Below are 24,132 nucleotides of genomic sequence, written 5' to 3'. Positions count from 1 at the left end.
GCGAGTTGCTGATATAGAAGAGGAGGTTAAAAATATCGGAAAAAGGATATAGAATAATTATTGGATTATCTTATCTTTTTTAAGTGTATGTACTTTAAACTTGATGAAATCACACAAAGATGTAACCTTTCTTTTTTTTTTTTAATTTTATTTATTTATTTGACAGACAGAGATCACAAGTAGGCAGAGAGGCAGGCAGAGGGTAAGAGGGGAAAGCAGGCTCCCTGCTGAGCAGAGAGCCCAATGTGGAGCTCGATCCCAGGACCCTGGGATCATGACCTGAGCTGAAGGCAGAGGCTTTAACCCACTGAGCCACCCAGGCGCCCCAAGATGTAACCTTTCATCTATGTATTGACTCATCCGATGTTCAGAGGGCACTAATTTGGGCTAAGCAAAATGACAACAGAATGAATGACACACAGAATCCCTGCCTCAGGTGGAGTTAATGGGTCACAAAGCAATAAAGAGATGTGTACAACACAGTGTGAAGGGTGTTGGGATACTGGATACACCAGATGGTGTAATGGTGTAATGGTGTATGGGAAAGGTATCAATCCACATGAGGGATCAAGGACACGAAGGAACATGAACCCTATAACCTGGACAAAGGTAGGAGTGATCCAGGCACGGAGAAGGAAAAAGAGGTTTCTGGACAGCAAATCTACAATAAGTCAGAGGGATGAGGGCAAAGTCTACTAGAAAAGGAGGACACCTGGCGTATTCGGGGGAGGAGGGACTCCAGGTCTGAGAGAGAGGAGTTGGGGAAACGAGCAGGGGCCGTATGAGGCCCTATCAACTGTGTTAAGGAATAGGGATGCCATTCGAAGAGCAATGGGAAGGCCCTTACGGTATTAAACAAGGAAGTAACATCATCAGTGTCAGGGATTAGAAAGGTCACTGCCTGCAGCTCTACTCCACTGGAGTTGCCAAGTTTGAGACCTTTGCTGAAAATGATCCTTTATTTGAAAGTTCCGCATGTCTGAAGAATATTTTGGTTTAATATGTATTTTGTTAGCAACTCATCATCAACCCTTGAAGAGTGTTGTCGAGGGGTATGGGAACAAACTGAAGACGACACTAGCGGTTAACAAGAGTCAGAATTAAATCCCGAGGGTTCCGCCTAGCAGGGTCAAATGTGAATACATTTTTCTGATAGATTGCTAGAGTAAAGCATTTTTTCACATCCCCACAGCACTGTGATGCCAAGTTTTGCAAATTCCCACTATATGACCATGATCTCTAAGTCAGGTCCTTGAGCATGAAAAAAAAAATGCAGAAAAGTCGTATTTTTACAATATATTGACCTTACAAAGATCTTAAAAGGAAAAGTATCAATGTCCTGAGTTAAGGTCTTCAGGAAAAGTCCTGATCCTGGGACCCTGGTAGAGATCCTTGGATGTTGTCCCCTGTCATATTATCTGTGTAGTCTTCCATGTTCTGTTTTTTTGTTTTTTTGGTTTTTTCTGTGTGTTTTTTTTAATTTAGTATTAACTATTTGAAATGTAGTAATCAGCAACAGGCAGCTCATATAGTTTCACAAAGCAAAACTACTTGCTGGAGTTTAATCTTAATACTTAAATACTTAATTAATCAAATACTTAATACTTAAATACTTAAATCTTAATACTTAATGAACTATACACATATTGATGTGTATGGACCATGGATTTAATGAGATTTTTCACATATGTTGTGATTCTCTCCCTTGTACACTACCCTGCCCCTCCCATTCTTTACTTTGCCCTATACACACACACACACACATACGTGTACATACATACACTAACATGAACACACAGTTCCATAAAACAAACCATTTCCACAAAGACATCACAAGAACTGGATATCAAGTATTTCTATCTTATTCTCCTTCTAATTAGTGGATTGTGATGGAGGAAGGGGACAGAGCTACCCTTAAAACTTTTAACCATAGGTGTTTCTTCCACTTCCACACTAAAGACTGAGAACCACAGATATATATGCAGCAAATAAAAATTTCGATGTGGAAAATTGTGGCTTAGCAAACTCTTTAGGCTGTACTCTGTTTATGTGTTTCTACCTACCTCCGCTGGTATCTTGATCATACACAGAATGTTTTATGTGTTCTTAAGCTTTAGAATCCCATTTTGGTATTTGTTACATTATGAATACATATGCATTTTTTGGTTTAGGTTTGGAAACTTTAAGTTATATGTATTATCTAAAGAGAGATTAACCTAAATGCTCTTCAATGCCAATAACCATTGTGTTTCCCCAAGCAGATATAAGCAACATTTTCAAAGGCTCTCCTTTGTCTGAGAGGAGCAGATGAAGATCTGGTAGCTGTGTAATAAAATTTAAATAATCTCTGTGGTGGCACTATTTTGTTAGATACCAGTTCATGGTTTAATTGAGGAAAACAACTGACACATGAAATTGTTGCCAAAAACATTAACAGAACTATTGCTCTTTGATGAAATTTTAGTTAGGTATATTTTGGTTTTATTTTACCTACAATATACTATTTCCCTATTAATTGCTGGAAGACATGACTAACAGATTGGAATAAAAATCAGATTGGAGTAGCAGTCACTACCACACAAGCACAGGCTTGATGTTAACCATGTGCTAATCCATTCCTCATCCAGTTTAAATACAAGTCCAAATTTCTTTTCATAACCCACAAGAACACACCTAATCTGACATCCTTACATTGGGGCACACCATCAGTCCTTGAAGATTCTGTCTCCCCAGTTAAAAATACACTTTTCAGGGGCAAGTGGGTGACTCAGTCGTTAAGCATCTGCCTTTGGCTCGCATCATGGTCCCAGGGTCCTAGGATTCAGCCCCACGTCCAGCTCCATGCTCAGCAGGAAGCCTGCTTCTCCCTCTCCCACTGCCTCTGCTTGTGTTCCCTCTCTCCCTGTCTCTCTCTCTCTGTCAAAAAAAAAATAAATAAATAAATAAGATCTTAAAAAAAAAAAAAAGAGTACTCTTTCCCTAACAGGCTAAAGACTAGAGGTTAAGGGTAAAAGGCTATTTTTAATCAACTTAAATGTCCCTCAGCCGGATCATGGTACCTGATAGAGACAGTAACTATGGCATATTACATCTATATTATGTGTTGTTCTTCTTCAAAGTTATGAAAATGATTCATGATTACATTATTTGCTTTCTCACTTGTTTTTTTTTTTGTCTGTTTTTAACCAGACTGTAAACTGGCTGTACCCTAGTGCCTACCTTTGTGTGCAGCACATAGTAAGTGCTCAATTTTATCTGCTGAATTAATAAAGGGCATTACTCTAGGCACCTTTCACATAGCACCCTATCTGCAGATAACAAAACTGAGGCACAAGGGAACACATGATATGCATCCCATTTTGGTAGTTAATGGGCAGCACAGCTGATATAGGGGTGCCACAGGTCTCTCTGCCCCAAAGCCTCTGCTCCTCTGATTCTACCACAGCACCTCCTAGTAAGAAGGCCTTGCAATAACAGCCCAGGGAAAAATGGCTTGGCAGGAATACTCTGTAGTTGGATTTTGAGCTCCCCTGACTTGTCAATCATTATTTTGCTCTGAGAATTCCCATTGCCGTTTCCGTGTAGACCCTAATCATATTCAGCTGTGGAAACAGGAAGGCTTTGACTACCTTTTTACCCAGTGTTTTGAGCTGGGTCAGCTTACTGACCTCCCCTGGCTTTTTGTTCTCTGCTAAGGCTGAGGCAACGCTGGGGCTAGCCAAGCCCTTGGTCTGAGGCAAACCCAGGGGACAGAAGGCGGCAGACAGGGAGCACATACTAACTATTATGCATGGACATCCCCACATTTCCGCATTAAATATTGGCTTATTTACTTATTTCCAAATGGTGTTTATTCAACGAACTAGATTATCTTCTTTCTCATTTTCATGTCCTTTCCTTTCCTAATACTTAATGCACAGTCCATGGGTGTCACCAAAAGCAAAGAGAGGCCTGTAAATGCAACGTGACAGGGGCAGGATACAGAGCAGCTTACTAATAACACTTAATTCCATGGATTAAGGACATAATGAATGATATTTGACAATTAAGTATTGAGCTCTTTTTAAGCTTATCTACGTCAAAGAAAACCAGAGTTGGTCAGTAGTTAAAGCTGTAAAACCACATTTTATTCGAGAACTGTTGTAGTAAGGGGGAAAAGACTTCTGTACAGAACTACAGCATGGACAAGTGAGGGTTTATAGGCAAAGAGCGGGGGGGGGGGAGTCGGTGGATGGAAAATTCCTATGAAGAAATATCAGGCATAAAGGGTGATTCTGGCTAAACCAGCCTTATAGATTGTTGGTGGGAAAAGCCCAGCGTGATCAGATGATCAGATATGAAGGGTGGCAGATGAGAAAGCAGACTGTATATTGAAGCAGATCAGTTATCAAAAGTGAGGGAGTCATGCTAAACCAACTTAGCAGGATTCTTGCTGGACCTGGGCAAGCATGGAAGCCCAAAGGTCAAGGTCGAATTCGGAAGAGGTTGAGAGTTTGGTGAAGTTTGGTCAAGGAGAGGGTCTGTCACTTACTTAGCTTGAGCTCACAGCTAATAAAACTTACGGGAGCAATAGGAGGATTTTCCTTTTCATAGTTTCCATCCAACCACCTTGATTCTGTTATTTGTCTTTATTAATTTACAAAGGTGAAATAAATGTTCATTTAGTATATTACATATGCTTGGGCACTGTGTCATTTATTCTAAACATGGCAAACTTAGCTTCTGGTCATTTATGGCCTACTGAAAATTTTAGTTGCTGTAATCTAAATATTCTTAAGGGAAAACTTAAAATACTTTTATGCATAAGCAACAACTGAAATCAGGCCTCCCAAGGAACTCATGTGCTGATCCCAAGTTGCCTGCATTGATAGGTTTTCATCAAAGAAATTTTATCACTGGGTACTCCTAGTTCCTCTAATCCCTGGGCCTATTGAGGACACAGGAAACACTCTGGCTCACCTCCCTAGCCTCAGGTTCTGGGGAAGAGAAATTGGGACATATATTTCTTCTCTCTCAGAAGTCCTCAAAGCTGCTTTACTGGAGCTCCCCCTTCTCAAGTTTCAGCATACTTAGGAGAAAGAAATCCTTACCAACCCTGACCAGAGAAAACACTTCCTTTTCCCCAGGACCATGGATGGTTACTCACCTGATACCTTTCACAAGCAACGAAACCACACTAGGAGCCTTTCAAAGGCAAAGACACTCTGCTCTAAGGTGAGAGTGGCAAACCTCTTTACCCTAGTTCTGTATTTTATCAAATAAAGTTTATGTTAAACATGTAAGAAAGGGTTAAAGAGGTCCTATGATAATTTCTTTGTAGGGGAAAAAAAAAACCCACTCGTCTTAAAGAAAACAACCACCAACTAATTCTATATTCAACAAAAGTTGAAATCTTTTTTTTTTAATTATAAGCTGACATACACCAGTAGTCATCTAAAAGGCAAAGAACTAGATACAAAATCTTATTAAAGAAAGTTACCTCCTATCATAAGAGGAGCCCTCATAAAAAATTCAAGCCTATTTCCTAGATCAATATCCAAGTCCTCTCATTTCAGATATACCACCAAGTGGAGTGTGACAGAAACCCCATCTTAAATTTTGAATCCACACCCACTCTAATGCCTGACAATTACAAATGGGCTCATAGCACATCATGTCTAAAATGGTAATAAGTGGTCCCAACTTCTGATTATTACCTTAAAGAAATTGACAAAAAGAAAAAAAAAGTGAATTTCCTTTTAGAGTGAGATAAAAATGAATCTTCAGTGAAGTTCTTCTCATAACTAACATCTTCCATATTCTGGGAAAATTTTAATCCTATTAAATTTCTATCTTTAAATACAAGTAAATATTCTATTTTTTTAGACATCCAAAAAAAGTAAGGTAAAATCAGACAAATACTTACCTAAAATCCTTAATATTTCTTCTATAAGGAGGTGAAGAAAGTGATTTAAGTGAGAGAGAAAATACTGTGACTTTCCTAGATTATTACCTGAGAGTGATTCTACCTGGAAATAAAGTTAATTTGTAGGTATATCTCTAAGATAATCTCCCATGTTTCAGTTCCATGCTACTGACAAAGAGGGAAAAGATACTTAGTGTTTCCCAGAGCTGAATAGTTTGATGTTAGACATCAGAATGTTAATTAACATGCCACTCCATGAAGATGGTTTCTGGGTGGCTGATAATTTCGTACGACACAGGCCATGCTGACTTCTACTAATCTCATGTCCCTTTCAAGCTGTCTTAAACTCTCTCCCAAGACTGTATTCTGAAAAGGAAATGGGAAATAACTTCTGAAAAATTCACAAGACGCAGAGGTTCAGAGCAGGCCACTTACTGAAGAGGTAGATTACAGCAAATGGTCAACAGCATGTATTTGTTTAAGTCCCAATGTCAAAGTCCCACTAATCAGTGAGCTCCTGGACAGTGCACACAACTAATTTATATCCCTATCCAAGACACAAAATTAATAACTACAGATATTTAGCTAGTATTAATGGTTAATATTTACAAAACACACGCTATATGGCAAGCACAATTTTAAATCTTTAATTCATATCCTAACAACCATATGAGATAAGGTTACTATTAAACCCATTTTGTACTTGAGTAGTCTAAGGCACTGACAGGTAAAGTAACTTGCTTAACTTCACACTCCTAACAGGTAGCAGAGATTTTAACTTATGCAACGTGGCTCTAGGACCCATGGCCTTAACCAGTGTATCAGCACAGAACATCCTTCCTTCTCGGGGCCTAACTCCTGCTATCCACCACTGAACCTAGAGGGACCTTCTGGTAACAAATCCTCTGTCCCTGGCTTGCCCTTCTCATTTTGTCTAATTTACACTTGAGAACCTTCCTGTTGAGAATCTGTTATGGCAAGGGTGATCATACCTCCTGTTTGTCCAGGATATTTGGAGTTTATGCCTTTTGTACTGGCGTAATAATTAATAGCACACATTCCCCCCGCCCCATTAAATCTTAAGTGTCCCAAGGTGATGATAAATTATATGACCATCCTAGTCATGACTGACTTGAAAACTCTATTAAGATGCTTTATCTGGAAACTGCCATCAGGCTGCATGCTTTAAAATTGAGGCTGCAAACTACCACACACTGCCAAGGTTCTGCAATACAGCCAGAAGTGCCCTTGAGAATGGTCACAGAATAGATTGTCATTCCTCTTGTCTATGAAAATGAGGTCATAAGTCAGGAGAGGACAGTGTGGAATATAGCATGTCATTCAATCAACCTTCACACTGAAAATGCCAAAACTGGATCAAGTTTACACACAGACACACACACACACAAACACACACACACACACACAGGCTACAGGAGTAAGATAAAAGAGTGGTATTCTCATAACATTAAAAGCCTTAGACTCCTACAGATATCTATTAGAACTAATAAACAAGGCTAGCAGAGTTAAAGTATATAAGATCAATACAAAAAATCATTTTAATACAGTCAACAAACAATCTAAAAATCAAGAAATAGTTGTATTTGCAATAGCATCATAAAGAAAATACTCAAGAATAAATTTAACCAAGGAAGTACAAGACTTACACAGGGAAAACTACATACTATTATTGAAAAAAATCAACAAAATGTAGATACACTTATTTGGTGTACATAGGCTGAAGACTTAATATTGTTAAGTTGGCAAGATCCCCAAATTGATCTACAGATTCAATTTAATCCTTAGCAAAATTTCACCTATCTTCTTCACCTATCTTGGAAGCTTATCCTAAAATTCATATTGAGTTGGAAGAAACCCAGAATAGACAAAACAATGTGTGCGGGGAGTGGTGGGGAAGAACACATTTGGAGCAATCAAACTTTCCAAATTTTAAAACTTACTACAAAGCTATCATTACCAACGCAGTGTGGTACTGGCTAAAAGACATATGATAAGTAGAATAGAGCTCAGAGTCCAAAACCAAACATTTGTACTTAAGATTAATTAATTTTTGACAAAGATGACAATACAATTCAATAGGGAAAGAGTACTCTATTTAACAAAGGGTATGGGGACAAAAGGTATGGAAATCCATACTTAAAAGAATGAAGTTATACCCGTTCCTCAACACTATAAACGAAAATAAACTCCAAATATAGACTTAACTGTGACCTGTAACTATAAAACTCATAGGTTAAAAACTGAGGTAAATCTTCATTGCCTTGGACTCATTACTGGTTTCTTAGATATCATATCAAAATCACAAGCAACTGAAGAAAAGTTAGATAAATTTTATTCCATCAAAATTAAAACATTTTGTGCTTCAAAGAACACCATCAAGAAAGTGAAAAAAACGAACAGAATGGAATAAAGCATATATCTGATATGAGATGAGTAGCCAGAACACTAATTCAACAGAAAGACAAATAACTCACATAAAAATGGGCAAAGGATCTAAATAGGGAATTTTCCCAAGCAAGATATATAAGTGGCTAATAAGCACATGAAAAAATGCTCAGCATCAGTGGTCATTACTAAAATGCAAATCAAAATCACAATGAGATATCAATAATAATAAGCAACTAGAGAGAAATTAAAATCCTCATACACTGCTGCTAGGAATGTTTTTTTTTTGTTTGTTTGTTTGTTTTTAATTTTTTTTTTCTTTTTTACAGATTGAGAGAGAGAGAGAGAGAGAGATTACAAGTAGGCAGAGCAGCAGCCAGAGAGGGGAGGAAGCAGGCTCCCTGCCAAGCAGAGAGCCCGATACGGGGCTCGATCCCAGGACCCTGAGATCATGACCTGAGCTGAAGGCAGAGGCTTAACCCACTGAGCCACCCAGGCGCCCCTGCTGCTAGGAATGTAAAACGGTTAACCACTTTGGGCAATATTTTGGCAGTTCTAAAAGAGAATTACCCCATACCCAGAAATTCAATGTATGTTCATGCCTCAGAAAACTGAAAACTTAAGTCTAAACAAAACAAAACAAAATCCTGTACATGAGTGTTAATAGCCACATTATTCATGACAGCTCCAATGCAGAAATAACGCAAATGTCCATTAATTGATGGATGCAAAATGTGGTGCATCTATAGAATGAATATCATTTGGCCATAACAAGAAATGAAGTACTGGTAAAAGCTAAAATATGGGTGGGACCTTGAAAATGTCATGTTAAGTGAAAAAAGACACAACTATGTGATTTCATTTATATTAAATTCCAGAATAAGAAAAAAAAAATCACAGAAACCAGGGAGTAGGAAGAGGGAGGAATGGATAGTGAGCATAATGATTAGGAGCCTTCTTTTGGGGTGAGAGTACATTGGGGTAATGAGAATGTTCTAGAATTAGTAGTGATGGTTATACATATATACTAAATGGCATAGAACTGTACACATCAAAAAATAATCTTAAAAAAATGAAAATAAGCTTTATCTCCATAGCAAACTGTCACTTAGGATCCAGGAAAATCGATTAGAAGAATAGATAACATTGGGGTTGGGTTTGTTGAGCATTTTTGTGGGCCTCATAAAAACTATGGAAGAGATCATTTTCCCAAGCCTTAAGGATGCTAAAGAGAATAAATAGTTCATGCAGAACAATGGGTCCCAGGGGCTTTAGGGTCCACTATCATGAAAAGAGGGTTCAACTATTTGAACTGGGAGCATCTGCCCCTACTTTGAACACTAGGCTACAGTACAGCACTCTTCTTTGCTGGTCCTTCAGGAATACCACTTTTGCTCTTTTATTCTGAATTCTACTCATTCAGGAGGCTATTCTTTCATTGCCTTAATAGAACCATTTTTTTTTATAATCTAAAATACTACTGGGTCACTGATTTCAGTAAAACCTGAATACTAAAGGGAAATAAATCAAAATATAGAAATACAAAATAGCATTTCTTTAATTACAGTTTTGACTATGAAAACATTTTACTTCCTTTCTTTTTTTTTAATAGAACACCTGGCTTAATATACTTTTGGTGGATGAGTCACCACACCCAAATTATTTACCCATTATTAGTTTTTAAACACACACACACATTTAAATTCATAGAACTTACATATTAGAGGCACAAAAATGAACACAGTTAAAAAGTTTCCCATTCCTGGGGCACCTGGGTGGCTCAGTGGGTTAAGCCTCTGCCTTCAGCTCAGGTCATGATCTCAGGGTCCTGGAATCAAGCCCAGCATCGAGCTCTCTGCTCAGCAGGGAGCCTGCTTCCCCCTCTTCTCTCTGCCTGCCTCTCTGCCTACTTGTGATCTCTCTGCCAAATAAATAAAATTTAAAAAAAAAAAAAAAAAGGTGGTTCCCATTCCTTTCCTTCAGATACTTAGTTCCTCACTCGGGATGGCAAAATTTTTAGGTAATTTCTTAAGAGCAAAATTATTTTTCAACTTCAGTCTAGCATTTAGAAGTCTAAATATATAAAATATCTGTGAAAGAAGTCTCATAAAGAAGAAATAACTGATAGAAAAGATTTATTTCTTTTTTTTCCCATTTACCTTAAAGGTCTATGATTTGCACAGCTAGGAGAGTCATTAAAAAGCTGTTAACATTTCTAGAGTCAAATGGATCCTGGTGCTGGTAAAGCAGTCCAGACCCTATAATTTTATAAATAATGGTGCTTTGGGCTGTGAAGCTAAAGGCATTGAGATGTTCTGCTTCATCTTCAGGTTTACTTCAAAAAGATTTACTAAACTTACAAGAAATTCTTCTGTTGGCTTCCTAAAATGACGAAGGTTCTTTCATATTCCAGATTGGCTAACCATAAAGATGGAGGGCACTCCTGAACCATGCTGATACACTAGTCTAGATTCTATTTTGTGACTGACAAGAATATCCAAACACTTATTTATAAACAGCCCCTAGAAATCGGGGGCCTAGAAATTGTTGCCAGTCGGGCAACGATTAGTGGAAATATCAGGTCTTAGGCCTACCGCAAAACTGTAATATGTAAAATACGGCTACCATTCATTTAATCTTTTAAACCCTAGGAAAATTATTTGAAACATTCTTAATGTTACAGTATGATAAAATTCAGAAAAATCTGTCCACTCAGAATTTTAGAATGATCAACTTTCCAATTTCTACTCTAAAGAGTTCCCATGTGAAGAGATGAAATAGGCTTCTATCCCATTTTAAATGAGAAGAATGTCATTTCCAGCTGTACCATGGCTTATGGAAATTAATTTAGCAAAAATTAAATTGCTCATAAGTTACTACATGGCACCTCTCTAGTAAGACTGTAATCACTATGTCTCTCCATAAGATTATAAGAAATTGCACACATCATTCAGTGCTGTCCCTCACCCCAGGGTAGGCATCAATGAATCCCAAACACAAAACAAATCATTCCTGGAGAATCTACAGTGTTATTGAAACGGTTTTTGTATCTGCTATACAGACATTACATCTAAAACCACTAGCCTAGAGCAGAAACCAGAGAAGTCCTGAAAGCTGATAGGTCAAGGGACTTCAGCAAACAATTCATTTCACATACAGGGTTAAGTCAAGGCAAATTAGGTGATTTATTCAAGGTCAAGAAACTGCTTTGTGGCTAATCCAGATTATTTAAAGAGATAAAGTGGGGGCACCTATGTGGCTCGGTGGGTTAAGCCTCTGCCTTTGGCTCAGGTCATGATCTCAGGGTCTTGGGATCAAGCCCTGCATCTCTCTGCTCAGCGGGGAGCCTGCTTCCCTTCCTCTCTCTCTGCCTGACTCTCTGCCTACTTGTGATCTCTGTCAAATACATAAATAAATAAAATCTTTAAAAAGATAATGTGAAGTCAACAAAGCAGCCCTCTATGCCCTAGCTTTTCAGTGGTGTGATCTACATATACTAATGGCTGTGATTATTTTGATCCTACCTCATCACAAAACTCGGTTGTCTTCAATTTTTCATAAAAATGCACACGCTTTCAAAACACACTTCAGTACAGTAAATATCATATTTAGTATCAGATGAAAATTCTTCCATTCCCCTTTTAGACTTTACTCATTTTGGAATAGTTCCTGGTACACAGTGGACACAATAAAAATTAATTGAATGCAGAAATGCAGACTTTTAAGTAATTAAATCTTCCTGATTCTGATTATTAGCTATTTTCACTTGCATAAATGGAATGTAAAAAATGCCATGCAAGACTAGTTTTTGTTAGTTTATTGTGGGAAGGTTATCACAACAGAACAAATCTCTATTTTTAGGCTTTTCTAAAACCACAATTTTATATGAATGCAAGGTTAAAAAAAAACTACAGGATTTGAAACCTAATATAAATGTGCTGCAGGGGACCAACAATAGGAAAGAAAAAAAATTTTTAAGTGTGATCAATAGCAAAAATTATGAAGTCTGCATTCACAAAATACATAATGTCTCAAAGATACATTTTCCTTTTACTTCCAAGGATGCCATGCTGGGCAAAGCATTGTTCAGGCTTTAAATTTAGTCCACTGTCTCTATTCTTTCCAGTTATCAGGCTGTGATGTATACAGAGCTTCCAACAAATAAATGATATTTCTTTAAGAAGCCGGATGTTTCCTTACTGAAATTACAGTATTTTTGCTAAACAATATGATGGATATCTGAAAAGATCTGATAATAAAAATTTTACCCAGCAGTAGGCTGTACACCCCATCTAACTTAATATGGTGGCTTCTACACTTCAAGATCTTTTGGCTCCCACAGAACCCATATAAATTTCTCTACTGTTTCAAAAATGTCCTGTCTGTGTGCATGTGCATGTGTGTGTGTGTGTGTTTACATCAGGCAGGGGTGGGGGGCGTGTGTGAGAAAAGCAGATAAAGAAAAACAGAGACTTAAAGTATTTGTGCTTAAACCTGTCCAATTACCAAAACTGTATGATCACCAGTATTACGACAAGGATACTAATGTTTCACAGGCAAACCAGATCATGGAATAGCCATCACTAAAAAAATAAATAAATAAACAGTGACATAAATTCCATAGACATTTCCAACATGGGTCATTAGATTCATCAGACAGCTCTCCAAGAACAAGCTGGTCTTCCTGTCCCCTAGAACAAAGTTCTAAAGAAAGGTTTCTCTGAAAGGCCAGTATGTTTCCATAGTACATGTTGGAGGCAAAACTCCAAAGAAATGAAACAAACATCAACACTAAGTTGATGGTTACTTTGTTTTGAATTATTTTCAAATGCTATAGTCTGCCTCTCAGTAAGCAGTATGAAAAGGACATTAAGAAATATTGAGGATATAAATCAGGAAACATGCCAGCAAAAAAAAAAAAATAATAATTCATTTCAGATCTCAAGAAGTAAAATATTCAGGATTTCATTCTTTTCTATTTAATTGGTTCATAACTTTAAAAGTCTCAAGACTAGTTAAGATCAACATTACATTAGATCTCATTACATTAGCTGTTATGAATTGAATTTCCTTTTTTAAAATATGCTCACCTTATCTAATACTTGGCACATGTGTATTTTTGTATAATACTGAAAATCTTGCCTAATTATTCTGTTTCTTAAGAAGTTAAATTTCCAGGGGCACCTGGGTGGCTCAGTGGGTTAAAGCCTCTGCCCTAGGCTCAGGTCCTGATCTCAGGGTCTTGGGATCGAGCCCCGCATCAGGCTCTCTGTTCAGCGGGGAGCCTCCTTCCCGGCCCCTCTCTCTGCCTGACTCTCTACCTACTTGAGATCTCTCTGTCAAATAAATAAAATCTTTAAAAAAAAAAAAAAGAAAAAAAATTAAATTTCCATAAGTTTACCTAAAAATGACTTTACAAATGAGGAAACATAAGGAAATTTATTATTTATAATATTTCTCAATTTGACAATGTAATGCTACTTTTGAATTTTGAGAAATTTATTTTTATTTTTATCTGAGAATGTTTATTTCAGGAAAAATTATATGACAAATTAAAATATCCCAGGATCTGACTTAAGGCATTTGAAAGACTACCCAGTGATATCAGAAGATATACAATGAAGACATACAAGACATGTCAACTGTACCCTCTGATGCTTATCACCATAACCTATCACACGAATTCTCCAGAATTCCCAGGTTACATCTACAATTGAGAAAAGCAGAGAATGACAAACCATACTTTTCTGATCTCGTACCACTTCTCAGAATGTGTTAAATATCGCCATGATGAATCATTTTAATGAGTTTTCACCTGAGCATTATCCTATTTCCTTTCAAGGACACAATGCAAACTTCACTAGAAGCTCATATTATAAAAGCTACTAAACAGGGCAAAGGTCTCCATGAACATAAGTTTCCAAATGACCAAAAGACAAGAGTTACGGTCTTGCAGTGGCAACTTCAATAAGAGAAAACAGAAGGATATGGCAGTTGGATTGGGAATCTCTTTTTTATTGGTGCCTTAACTTGCTGTTTTATTTTGAAAAATTTAAAACTTACAAATTGAAAGAGAGAATAATGAATTCCTATGTACTTTTCTTATTGAGGAAGAATAAACATACAGGGTTACATTAGCTTCAGGTATACAATATAGTGACTCAACCCTTCCGTACACTACTCAGTGCTTCTTACGGTAAGTGTACTCTTAATCTCCTTCATCTATTTCACCCATTCCCCTCCCCTAGCCTCCCTTCTGGTAAACATCAGTTTGTTCTCTGTACTTAAGAGTCTCTATGTTTGTTTGTCTCTTTGTTCTTTGTTTCTTCATTTGTCTTTTTGCTTAAATTCCACATATGTGTGAAATCATGGTATTTGTCTTTCTCTGACTGACTTCACTTAGCATTATTCCCTCTAGGTCCATTAATTCTGTTGCAAATGGTAAGATTTTATAATCTTACAGTCTTTTTATGGCTGAACAATCTGCCAGTGTGTGTCTGTGTACACACACACACACACGCACACACACCCATCTTCTTTATCCAATCATCTGTGGATGGACCCTTGGGTTGCTTCCTTATCTTGGCTATTGTAAATAATGCTGCACAAAACATAGGGGCGGTGGGAAAATTGCACAGCCCCCTGTAAAAGAAGGAAACTGAACTGCTTTCTTATGCTACACACAAAAATAAACTCAAAATTAATTAAAGACCTAAATATGAGACCTGGAACCATAAAAGTCCTCAAAGAAAACACAGGCAGCAGTTTCTTTGACAATGATTGTAGAAACATTTTTCTAGATATGTCTCCTCAAGAAAGGGAAACAAAAGCCAAATTATACTATTGGACTCTACCAAACTAAAAAGCTTTTTTGTACAGTAAACCATCAACCAAAAGACAAACCAACTTAATGAATGGGAAAAGATTTGCAAATGATACATCCAATAGAGTGTTAATATCCAAAATATATTAAGAGCTTATACAACTTAACACTAAGAGAGAAAGGAAGGAAGGAAGGAAGAAAGAAAGAAAAAGAAAATCGGCTAAGGATCTAAAGAGAGAATTTTTCCAAAAGAAGACACAAGGATGACCAACAGACCATGAAAATATCACTCATCATCAGGAAAAATGCAAATCAAAACCACAATGAGCTATCACCTTGCACCTGTTAGAATGGTTAAAATTTAAAATAAGTGAATAAAAACAACACACGTTGGCAAGGATGTGAAGAAAAAGGAACACTTGTGGACTGCTGGTGGGAATGCACACTGCTGCAGCCACTGTGGAAAACGATATGGACATTCCACAAAAAAATGTTTTTAAAAATTACCAACTGATCCAATAATTCCACTGTAGGATATTTTCCCAAAAAAGCTAAAAACAGTCCTTCTTTCTGTCTCTGTTTCTTTTCTTTCTCTCTCTCTCTCCACACAGACACACAGACACACACACACACACACACACACACATACAGATACAAATATATACATACACACATATGTATCTACAAACACATATATGTATAAATGCCTGCACACACCCACACACACCCACACATACACACAGAAAGATTCTTCCATTTTTCCAAACCATCTTAAAGTAGGTTATAAGCATCATGATGTTTCATCCCCAAACACTTTAGTATAAAGTCTCAAGAACACTAACATTTTCATGGACAACCATAATTGTCACACTTCAGAAAATCAACACTAATACATTATCATCCAAGAAGAAATCTATACTAAAATTCCCCTATTATTTCAAAACTATCCTTTAAATCTTAATTTTCCCTCTCTGAAATTCAATCACTATATATGCCCTGATTTGGCTATTACATCCCCTTGGTCTCCTTGAATCTAGAACAATTCCTCTTTCTCCCTCTGCTCTTGATACCATTGAATCCTTCTGAGTTCAGGTCAGCTGTCCTATAGAAGAGGTCATTCATGTTATCAATTCATCAGTTAAGATTCAGGTCAAACTCTCCTAGGAAGAACACCAAATTGGTGATATTATGTACCACTGCATCACAGCAGAAACTCTCTTCATGGACAGTGGAGAGCTTCATTTTTCTGTCAAAAAGGTAAATTTACCCTTTGTAATCAAGGAGTAAGGGGGGGGGGGTAGGTTGATTTTCTCTGTTTTTAACAAATTGGGAGTTGCAAAATAGTGATTTTTATCCTCTTCCATTTTTTTATCCTAATTTTATCCTCTTCCATTTTTTTTTAGCTGGCATTATTTTGTAAAGAGCTTTCCACCTTGTCTCTTTCTTACTCTATCTTTCCTGTTATAATTCACTTTTTATGTAGTATCACTATGAACTCATGTTTCTTTTTTATGTATTCAGTGTGTTATAATCTATTACCATCATTATTCTTTTTGAAGCTCAATTAGGCCAGATTTGGACTGCTTTGTGCTGGCTCCTACGTCCTTCTGACCTAATTTTTGAGCCTTTTCATGCTCTCTGTCACAACAAGATGTTCCTGGATCAATATGTCCTCTCCTTGCGCAGCTATGAAATCAATCATTTTTCTAAGGAGTCCAAAATCCTTTTTAGTAGGGAAGAATATTTAGAAATCCCTAGATTCTACTGCTAGTTGCTCATTGGAACTGGGTTGTCACTGCTTCTGGACACTTTTTAGGAACAGAGCTAGGAGAGCACCTTCACACATTTGAATTAGATGTGTGTATTCATATACATATTGTTGAATTATTTATATATATACACACACACATACACAAATGTACTGAATTGTGTCTATTTGTTGAAATAGATATGGGATCATAAATATAAGCATGACACAGGAATATATATATATACACACACACACATATATATATACATACATATTCACAAATAAACTTAAATGTTTTCAGTATAGATTTCTTATCTTTCCATATTTGATTCTCCTTTTACCCACAATAAAAATCCAACAAGAGCCTACACATTTGCTTTATCCTACAATTCATACAGAATCGTTTTAGAAATACAAGACCAATACCACTTCTAACAGTAACCACAGTAAGTTTAATATTGTTTATAGTGGTTGGGTTTTGTATGCAACCAAGAATATATCTCACTGAAACACACACAGGAAGAGTACGGTGTTCAACTACTTCAAAAACTAATGATGCACTATACATTGGCTAACTGAACATAATGAATAAAAAAAAAGTACCACATTCAATGGTTACTTGAATTATTTACTCTGGTTTTATCATCATTTAGAATACATTTCTTTTTGTGTATTTCTGAAGTTTTTAAATTTTTATTAAGCTTTCTTATTCAGTATGTGAAATATGTTCATGATTCATAGCATAAAGCTATATATCGAGGCATATTCAGAGAAACTGCACTTCTTTCCCTATACCTTCCACATTCTGGCCCATCCCCACCCATGTCAACAAGTAAGTTTTCTTTAGTTCCTGGTTTAACATACCTGTATTTCTCTATGCAAAGTGAACAGATGTGTATATGCCGATTCCTCTGTTTGAAAAGAAAGAAAGAAAAGAAAAAGGAAAAGGTAAAGGAAAGGAAAAGGGAAAGGGAAAAAGGAAAGGAAAGGAAGAGAAAGAAAAGAAAAAAGAAGAAAAGAAAAAAGAAAGGAAAGAATGAAAGTCATGTACATTCTTATGAATCTATTCTGTGGGGGGAGGGACTTAACTATATCCTAGACATCACTCCGTATCAATTCAAAAATGTCATCTTCATTCCTTGTTACAACTACATTGCACCCAATTTTATGAATGTAAGCTCCAAACAGAAAGATCTTTAAGGTATAGTTAGTATTTTGAGGTTAAATAATACCTCAGTAAACACCAATTTGCATATGTTAAATATTTGTAAAGATGGTCATTGGGGTAAATTCCTAGAGATGGAATTGCTTATCAAAGGTTGTGCATGTGCAGAAAACTCATGAAGATATACAGTTTTATTGTTTTAGTCACTCCACTGTTTTCCTCATTATTAATATATAATACATTTGTGACAATTAGTAAGTGATACTGACACATTAACTAAATCCCATACTCATTTGTATTGCCTTAATTTTAGTTTTTAACTGACGTGCTTTCTGCATAAACAGACGTGGAGCAGAGAGAGAGGGAGTCAGAGAATCTTAAGCAGGCTCCGTGCTTGCCACAAAGCCCAATACAGGATTTGATCCCATGAGATCATGACCTGAGCCAAAATCAAGAGTCGGCTGCTTAACTGACTGAGCCACCCAGGCGCCCTGGATTCTACATTTAGATGTCATGTCTTAAGTTCCTATTAGTAGTTCATTTCTCACTTGGCCTTTCTTTTTTTTTTTTTTTTTTTTTAACCTTCTTTTGTTTTTCTTTTTACCTTCAATTCTCAGACCTTGTTTTAAGAAAATTTTCCCTTAATTGGGAAAATTGGGATTGGGATTGGGATTTATCTGATGTTTTTCTTTTTCATGATTAGACGGGGATTATACATTTTAGAGATAAAGACCAGAGAAATAAATGCCATTCTCATATATCACATCACATCATGTAAAGGATATATTATCGGTATGACTTGTCACTGTTAACAGTAGCCTTGATCCCCAAAGGGTTTATCAGATTTTCCCACTGTAAAGGCATTCTCCCCATTTCCTCTTAGCATTCTCACTGGAAGGAAGTTACTAAGTACGGCCCATACTTCAGGAGTGGGAGGTTATGCCTCACCCTCTTGGAAGTCAACTACCTATAAAAATTAGCTTATTTTTATTTTATACTATGACTTATAATCCAATAACATTTTATTATTTTTGTTGTTCAAATTGTTCCACCTTTAGCTACTGGGAGCTCTTTCATTTGACTCCTGTGTCCCTTCTTGAGCACTTCCTTACTTTCTGACTCTACAAAATACTCCAGGGTCATTGGATATTCGTGGCTGTAGCTCTAGAATTAGCCATTTCTCCAAAGGCCCTGGTTCCTTTTTACTGAGACTATTATTAGAAACCAAGATCTGTGTGCTAGGAGCCTTCATTGTTACTAAGTGTCATTTCTTTTAGGCTGTCTCTCAACTGAAGGGGGAAGGAAATGGGTATGTGTACACTACCCCATCTATCAAACTGAACATGAGTTCATACTGATGTCTTCAGCCCTATTCTATTACTGGATGGGACAGTTGGGCCTTCTACTCTTGCTTATCTGTTCCCAATCAGTGACAAGCCGGATTTCCCTGATCCTTCTACTTCATTTTTCAATTCATGTATGTGCATAGTGCTTTCAGAATTGTTAACATACATCCCCGAAAGATAAAACTTTATATCTACAGGACAATGCTTACAACCAGTTACTGTTTTGTTTTTGCCTTTAGGCCTGTGGACTCCATTCATATCCAAAGTTCCTTAGATCAGCACCCCTCCCTCCTTTTTGCAGGGAAGTTGTTCCATGCATTCACAATACCATTTGATTCTAGGGTCATATCAGGCTTTCCATCCTGCATTCCCTGACCTCTTAAATGAATTACTTTTAATTTGCATATGTTAAGTTCACTCTTCGTGCAGTCATGTTCTAAGCATTTCCCAGCTGCCTAATGTCAGCAGGTAACATAGTATGATGCAGAAGAGTGTCGTCATGCTAAAAAGAAATCCCCAGTGCTTCACCTATTTGGCCCTTCCTCTTTCCATCACCCCAGGCAACTGGCATCAGTGCTATTTTCAGTGCATTTATAGTTGTGCCTATTCCAGAGTGTCATAAAGTAAATCATAGACGAGGCAGCCCTTTCAGACTGGCTTCTTTTATTTAGTAATATGCATTTAAAGTACCTCCCTGGGTCACATGGGTGGCCCAGATGCTTAAGCACCTGCCTTCGGCTCAGGTCATAACTACAGGGTTCTGGGATCAAGTCCCATATGGGGGGTTCCTTGATCAGTGGGGGGCCTGCTTCTCCCTCTGCGTCCTCTCCCCCTGCTTGTGTTCTGACAAATAAAATCTTCTTTTAAAAAAAATAAAAAACAACTAAAGTTCCTCTCTGTCTTTCCATGGTTTGGCAATTCATTCATTTTAATTCCCGAACAGTATTCTATTTTACGGATATACCACAATTTGTTTACCAGTTCATATACTAAAGGACACCTTGGTTGCCTCCAGTTTTGGGCAATCATATATAAAGTTAACTATAAATGTTTACATGCAGTTTTTGTGTGGAATGTGGACTTAGTTTTCAAATCAGTTAAATTCCTATGTATGTAATCCTAGACTATGTGGTGACAGTAAAGTTTAACTTTATAAAAAGTACCACCAGATTATCTTCCAATATGGCTGTATCGTTTTGCTCTCTCACCAGCAATGAATGAGAGGTGCAGTCGCTCTTCATCAACAGCAATCAGTATTTTTAATGGTTCAGATTTTAGCCATTTTAATAGATATATAATGATATCTCATTGCTTTAATTTGAATTTTGCGAATGACAAGTGATGCTGAGCATCTTGCTATATGAATATTTGCCATTTTATTGGTAAGGTCTCTATTCGGATTTTTTCCCTGAAGTCCATCTCATCAATTTTTTTCTCTTAAAAATTGTACTTTCATGTAGATTTCTCCCTGCATCTTCTAAAAATTTTACAGTTTCGCATTTTACACTTAGTCTATGATCCATTTTGAGTATGTTTTTGTGGAAAGTTTAAGGCCTGTATCTAAGCACATTTTTGCATATGAATGAACAATATTTTCAACACCATATGTTGAAGACTATCTTTTCTCTGTTAAATTGCTTCCGTGTTTTTGTCAAAAATTAGTTGGCTGTATTTATGTGGGTCTAATTCTGGGCTCTCTATTCTCTTTCATTGATCTATGTATCCAGCCTTTTGCCAATACACCATCTTCATTACTATGGTTTTACTGGAAATCTTAAAACCCGGTACTGAGAGTCTTCCAACTTTGTTGTTCTTCTTCAGTACTGTATTAACTATTCCAGGTCTTTTGCCTTTCTACATAAATTTTAAAATCAGTTTGTTTTTATTTACAAAATAGTTTAATGGAATTTTTGACAGGGATTGTTCTGAATTCAGAAATCAAATTGGAAAGAGTAGCTCAACAATATTGGCTCTTATATCAATACATGCATGTACTGTATCTCTCCATTTAAAATTTCTTTGACTTTTGGGCGCCTGGGTGGCTCAGTGGGTTAAACCGCTGCCTTCGGCTCAGGTCATGATCTCAGGGTCCTGGGATTGAGTCCCGCATCGGGCTCTCTGCTCAGCAGGGAGCCTGCTTCCCTCTCTCTCTCTCTCTCTGCCTGCCTCTCTATCTACTTGTGATCTCTCTCTGTCAAATAAATAAATAAAATCTTTTAAAAAATGAAATAAATAAAATTTCTTTGACTTTTAACATTTTATAATTTTTTTTTTTTTTTTCTTAAAGATTTTATTTATTTATTTGACAGACAGAGATCACAAGTAGGCAGAGGGGCAGGCAGAGAGAGAGAGGAGGAAGCAGGCTCCCCACAGAGCAGAGAGCCTGATGTGGGGCTCGATCCCAGGACCCTGGGATCATGACCTGAGCCGAAGGCAGAGGCTTTAACCCACTGAGCCACCCAGGCGCCCCAACATTTTATAATTTTTGACATACAGATCCTATATATATTTTCTTAGCCTTACACCTAAGTGGGTTTTGGGTGCTGTTGAAAATGGTTTTTTTTTTTTTTTTTTTTTTAATTTCAAATTCCAGTTTTTCATGGCTGATATACAGAGAAGCAACTGATTTTGTATATTCACTTTGTGTCCTGAAGTCTTGTTATATACTTGCACGTTCATGAGATTTTTGTAGATTTGAGATCTTTTACACAGACAATCTGTCATCTGCAAATAGAGTTTTATTTCTTCTTTCCAATCTGTGTATTTTTTAAATTCTTTTCCTTCTCTTCCTGCACTAACTAGGACTTCCAGAATCATGCTGAATAGGAGTGGGGAGAAAGAACATCCTTGTCTTATACTTGGCCTTAGAAGAAAAGCCCCACTGCCTCACCATTCATTATGGTTTATTGTTTTCTAATATATGTTAGTTTGTGTATATTAATATTTTATTGAGAACTGTTGCATTGATAATACTTCTTTGGATTCTCAAGAGCAGTGTTAGACTTATTTCATAAGAATAATTTGGAAGTTTTCTTATTTTTTTCCTACTTACTGGAATATTTTTTTTTAATATTTTATTTATTTGACAGAGAGAAATCACAACTAGGCAGAGAGGCAGGCAGAGAGAGAGGAGGAAGCAGGCTCCCCGTGGAGCAGAGAGCCCGATGCGGGGCTCGATCCCAGGACCCCGGGATCATGACCTGAGCCGAAGACAGAGGCTCTAACCCACTGAGCCACCCAGGCGCCCCTTTACTGGAATATTTAAAGTACAAATGGGATCCAACTTTTGATGGTATCTTCAATTCTCCCATGAAATCATCTTAGTGTGAAGCTTTCAGTGGGATAGTTTTTCATTGCTTTATTTATTCCATAGAAGCTCAGCCTACTTTCAAACTCAATTAAGGTCAATTAAGGAGACTATACTTTCTTAATAAATCATACTATTATATAGAATTTCAAACAAATTTTGAAAGAGGTGTTAAAATTTCTTATTTCTCTGTGGTATTTCCCTTATAGTTTATTTTGCTTATTTGTGTTTCCCACTTCCTTTTTTTAAGGCCAGTTAGGGCTTGGTCTGTACTGTTGCATTTTTCTTTAAGAGTCAGCATTTTAATTATTTTTTTTTAATGTTGCACTTTCTACCTCACTGTGCTTTTATATTTATTCTATCTTGAACCTCATTTTCTTCCCTAGCGGTTTGAGCTACGAATGTATCTTACATATGTCATTCTTTCTCATTGATAAAAGAAGTTAGAGTTAAGAATTTTCTTCTAGTCAATGCTTTCATTTGTCCTCAACAGATTCTAATATAGAGAGTTTTATTATTATTTAGAATTTCTTAAAAATCAGATTTTATTTTCCTTTTATCCATGCTTACTAGGGAGATTTTAAAATTTCAAGTTAAATAGACTTTTTGCTTTTTCATTGTTATTATGAGAGAAATCATAATTTCCAGTTTATTGCACTGTGATAGGAGATTGCTATTTACACTTTTTCTATTATACAGTATTTATTGTGGTCAGATTTTGTAAATATTCCTGTGCTCTTAAGAAGTCTGACAGCTGGGCGCCTGGGTGGCTCAGTGGGTTAAGCCGCTGCCTTCAGCTCAGGTCATGATCTCAGGGTCCTGGGATCGAGCCCCGCATCGGGCTCTCTGCTCAGCAGGGAGCCTGCTTCCCTCTCTCTCTCTGCCTGCCTCTCTGTCTACTTATGATCTCTCTTTGTCAAATAAATAAATAAAATCTTTAAAAAAAAAAAAAAAAGAAGTCTGACAGCTATAAGATCTACCTTACCGGGGATGCTGCTTTGACCTTCTAAAGACTTACTCATTTTTGTCTGCTTAACCTGTATTAGACTAAGAATGTCATTTTAAAGTCTACTTCCTATTGCTTTGTGTCTGTCCTTTACTTTTGCCTTGTGAAGTTTTTGCTGTTTGTTTGGTGGCAGTGAGATCCATACTGTTTTAGCATCAATGTGAATTTTAGCCTTTACTCTCTAGTGTTTCATTCTCATCTGTTACTTGTGGCCTGCTTTCTCCTTTGCCTGAAGAAACTAGTATGACGACTCCTCCTTTTTTACTGTTTACATTTATCTGCTGTGCTACCATTGTCTATTACTTTTCAGCCACCCTGAATCACTTTATTTCAGAGTTTAACTGTGCTTGTAAGCAAAATGAAAATCCTTCCCTTTTAATAAATGAGATAGGCCCATGTATATTTGTTGATATAATTCTTATGT

Source organism: Meles meles, chromosome 10 (assembly GCF_922984935.1).
Source record: "Meles meles chromosome 10, mMelMel3.1 paternal haplotype, whole genome shotgun sequence".
Classification (NCBI taxonomy): domain Eukaryota; kingdom Metazoa; phylum Chordata; class Mammalia; order Carnivora; family Mustelidae; genus Meles; species Meles meles.
This window is presented reverse-complemented; position numbering follows the sequence as displayed.